This window comes from Corvus brachyrhynchos, unplaced genomic scaffold (genome assembly GCF_000691975.1).
Source record: "Corvus brachyrhynchos isolate BGI_N302 unplaced genomic scaffold, ASM69197v1 scaffold34, whole genome shotgun sequence".
Classification (NCBI taxonomy): domain Eukaryota; kingdom Metazoa; phylum Chordata; class Aves; order Passeriformes; family Corvidae; genus Corvus; species Corvus brachyrhynchos.
The window spans coordinates 1,499,931-1,504,581 of NW_008238126.1; the positions used below are offsets into that span (position 1 = coordinate 1,499,931).

At 41.9% G+C, this 4,651-nt stretch overlaps 1 protein-coding gene across 1 annotated transcript in view; it reads right to left on the reverse strand.

Moving 5' to 3' along the window:
• Nucleotides 1–4,356, reverse strand: part of DDX3X (DEAD-box helicase 3, X-linked) — a 15,443-nt gene extending 11,087 nt beyond the window's left edge. The window contains exons 1-2 of the mRNA XM_017733448.1: nt 4,254–4,356; nt 3,214–3,264 (exon numbers count right to left, since the gene is read on the reverse strand). The gene's annotated coding sequence lies outside the window, so the exon portion shown is untranslated. The remainder of the gene's footprint in view (nt 1–3,213; nt 3,265–4,253) is intronic.
• Nucleotides 4,357–4,651: the final 295 nt, after the last annotated feature.

The window sequence follows — 4,651 nt, forward strand, 5'->3', positions numbered from 1 at the left end:
TCCTGCTCTGACTTTAATTGTGGATCAGCACAGAACACAGGTCCAGGCCATACAAGTCAGTTCTATGTAAATGACTAGCATTAATAGCTGGGATTTCAGACACCAAATGGCAAATTAAAACTGAAGTAAATGCCCTAAGAAAACCCGTAACAGCCCATAGGATCAACTTCTTTTAAGTGAAGAGAATGATTACAAGACTGTGCAAGGACTACCAGGAAATTCCTTAAAATGTCACAGGTTTTGGTTTTTTTCAAGTAAAAACCTGCAGAGATTCCATCCAGCATGTCTTTCTCACTGCATGGATAAGAATTCACTAAGCCAATCAACTTCCAGAACAGTTCTGTAGTTCTTACACCTATGAACAGCATTACAGCTGTCAATGCACCTCCCTCAACCAGTGTTTTAATTCATACTTTGTAACACTAACACAAATCACTGCCAGCTCACTTGAAAACCTGCCACATGCAGCAGCAATAATCCATTTTTTAAAGATGGGAGCAATAGAATCACAGATTCCTTTAGTATGGCTAAGACCTTTAAAGTCAGTTCTTAGTATTTACTTTTTGATCTACTATAGATCAGGTTGCGTTTTAAGTATCAAGGAGCTGCTTCCAGGAAGTTTAACAAGAAACTTACATGACAACAAGCTTTAGAGGTCATGGAAGCAGGACAGTTCAGGCTGACAGCCCTGCATACTGAGCTCCCACAGCTGAGAAACAGAACTGCCATTAAGTAACACAAGGACATTATTTTTATGCCTGCTGTTATTTCCTGCAATTCTGTACTGCCTTACTCCCCCATTTGTTGGGGTCCCTCCCCTGCCGTGTAGCCCTGGGAGAGGGGCCCTGAGGGCACAGACACGGGGTTTCCCTGCCCCTGCTCAGCCTCGTTCCCATGGGTTGGTTTGTGTTCCCTGCGCGGGCAGAAGGACCCTTGGTCCCGTGACTGGAACAGTTCCTGGGCAGAGCTCCGGCCATGCGGCTGGAGAAATAAACATCTCTGAAACATCTAGCAAGAATCTGTCTGTCCATATATATTTCCTTTCCACGGGACTCCTGGTTTGATATATGCATGTTGCAGGATCCCCACTGCAACACCCATTTACAAAGCAAACTGATTAGTATCAGTGGGACAGATCTGGAGGTAAATGGAAGGGTTTTTTTAATCAGGTCACTACACTTGTAAGGCTGCATCAAGAGTTTGTTGTGTGGTCAAACACTACCACCCAAGGTTGCTCCCCCATGTCTAAGCTTTCAAAAATCTGTTGTTAAAAATTCCAAAGAGCAGCCAAATTTCAGAACAGTTTCAATGCAGCCAAAGAAATCACTGATTTAGTGCAAACAGACGTAAACATCACTTAAATCAAAGTACAACTGTAGAAGAGACTTTGAATCATCCTACAAGGTCGCTCAGTTTTACAAGCCCAAACTCATGACGCCCTTTTGCTTCCAGCAGGGTCCTGAACTGGAACTGGAGCTTTTCCATTCAGCAATTATGAACCTTGTCACAGGAAACCAGGATGAGGCCAGGGGTACAGCATTCAACCAGATTTAAAGGCAGGTTTTGAACATTAGGTTTACCAAGGAAAATTGGCAGCCAAAGTTCTACTAAATGAACAAGCCACACATCAGATTACAGTCTCATGACCTATTCACCTTTTTGCAAGGTGAAGTTTAAGTCCCCAGAAGAGCCTCACGTAATCACACCTACACTGCCATGTCTGAACTCTGATCTAGCACACCAGGAAGTACAGTGACAGTCCTATACATAATAGGTCATAACAGAACTCGAGGTTACTGCATCTATTATCCACAAAACACCACACAAGGAGAAGAAATCTATGAACAGCAAAGTTCACAACCACCTTAAAGCTGTTTCCTGCTTTTGAGAAACCTGCACATTCCTGAGATTTAGCAAGTCAGTTTCTTGTAAGACTGCTCATATTCGAGGTCAGTGTGACTGGGAACAAGAGCACTGAACTGGCTGCCAACCAATCCCTCCCCTTTTGCAAAAACATTCACCTCTGGTACCATGCTGTTCATCACTTGGTGCTTCAGACCATACTTCTTTTATATAATTAAAAAAAAAAAAAAAAAAACCAAATCCTGAACACCCAGCAAACTCACTAGCTTGGACACATACAAAGGCAAGGCAAAAACCAGACTGATCCTTTTTCAAATGGCTTAAGACTAGAATATAGCATTTTTCATCTAGTCAGATTTAAAGTGACATAGCTCCAGAAGCACTCAGATACATTAGCATTTATTTCAGTATTGCCCTCCCACCCACTCATAATACAAGTCATCATCCTCCTGCAGTATTGAAAAGAATCTGTGGAAGTTTACTGCTTTATAAACAGATGAAATCCAAGTTCTCCCATGCCACAAAACTCCAATTCTTTATATTGTAGCACTGCAGGAAGTGTTTTAGCTGCTGCATTCTGGTATATTTCAATAGGTGTTAGGGGAAATGTTTCTCTCATATCCACCCAAGTCACCAGACATGACAACACTGTGCTGCAGCACCTGCCCCCTTGGGATCCTACACAGCAAGGTCATGATTTACTTCGCTGAAGTGTTCCAAGAAACTTTTCTTCTGGATTATGTTCTGTTTAGATATTCAAATGGAAGATGGAAGGGCCATTTCTCAGCGAAAACCCCTGTGTAAATACGTGACCAAAATAGGTCATGTACTTCATCTTTGCTTCACCAACAGCCTGCATTTCCTTCTCCAAGTACTCCCAGGGATTTCCATAAAACTGCAGGAAGCTGAACAAGGACAACATCTATTTGTGTAAAATATGCATTTAAAAAGTGAAACTGTGCCATTTGTTCGTACTAAACAACTGATTGCTCCAAGTTTCACATCAGAGTCCCTCGCAGAAAAACTAGTACCCACGAAATCCATTCAGACCAACACTCAAGATCACACAGCAAGTTAAGATGGGAGACCATCCTGCTTCAGCCACAGTTAATTGTTACAGAGTCATAGAAGGTATTTTGTCAGTTGGATACTGAACTTGAGCTTCGGATATAAGTTGGTGAAGGGATCTAGAACAGTGCATTAAAAGCAGAAGATGAAGTTGCCATGTTTTGCACGGGACACTCAAGGAGTCTGTGTAATAGCCTTCAGCAGTACTGTCAGAGCCTCTGCAGTCTGCTCCTAGAGATTCAAGAACCCGTTAAGTGTTGCCACTGTGTTTGGGATACATACCCTGTTTTGAAGCTTCCCTGTTCCGCAAGTGAGGAGGAATGTATCGGCCTTCTAAAGGACAAAAGAAAGGTAGTGTTACAGGCCCGTGGTGTCAGCACATCTTGAAATGTTCATCTCATTAGCAACAGCTTCTGCTTACTAAAAACGTCTCCCTCAAGCTTTAAGGCCTCTTGCAGCATTTTTAAACAAGAATCCTTTAATACAGCACTTGCTAGCACACTCAGTTGAAGATTAAAGTTCTTGCATACCCTTTTAGGCAGCTGGTTTAAGGCACAGATGTCTTGTGTTCCTCTGACCGAATCACCCACCCATTTATGGGTGTTTCAGTGTCCATGACAAAAGCCTGTCTTCTTAGAACCCATTAAGGGTTAAGCTGGTGCCAGATACTTGAGCAGCTCAAGATATTTACTGTGACATTCAAGTACTGGCACTCACAGTATTACTACCAGCACTTCTCCCTCCCCTTAAATTCACCCATCCCCATCCATTCAGCTTTGATCAAACCAGAAGCCACACCTAATTGCCTCTGAATAGCATTCCTCATTTACAATCCAGAAACATCTGTCTGCTAAAGCCAAGTGAATGAGAACATACCAGCCACAAGCTGAATGGGAATTCCAGGAAGATTCCCCCCTCTTAACATACTTAAACCTTGCATATCACTTTCTATCCAATGAATTGAGATCAGAAGAGTTAACATTACCACTCTACCTGGATGTTTTAGGAAGACAAATCACCACATTACTACTAAACCAGTGGCCTCAGATGAGAGGCAACTGAAAATCTAGGACAGAACTGGAACACTAAGTTCTCTCAAGCTAATTAAGTGCTTCAGAAATGTACACACATACAGTACCACTGCAAAATTAAGTAGTTCTATCTAAAGCTCACAGTATTTTCAAAGGAAGCTTAACTGGCAACCTCCTCTATTTCCTCATCAGCCTCAGTATATTTTGGCTTTAGAAATTGCTTTTCACAGCTGCAAACCCCCAATTTCTAAAACTGTGTGTTTGTAAGCTTGAGAATTTGCATGTACTTACTGCTTGTAGAGCTTCCTTCACTCTGAGAGTCTGAAGAATTCAAGTCTAGACCAGAAAACTAGAAGAAAAAAATCAAGTATCAACATGTTTTACCATGAATTTATGCAAAGATACAAAAACCCCTTTTCATTCATCAGAAACAAAGAATGTTCTAACAAGCTACTGCAGCAAAAAAATTTTTTTACATCGTGCCAAGCTAGGTCTCCTATTCTTACTCACGTTGTATCATCTCCAATGTTTTTATACCCACCAATAAACACGCACCCACACGGGCAGCAAGGCCAGCAGAGTATCTCACACCCACCAAATCACTACCACAGACTTCTGCTTCGCACTACATGCAGGTTGAAGAACCGTTTTAAATAGACTGAATTTCAATGTGCTAAAATGCATCCGGC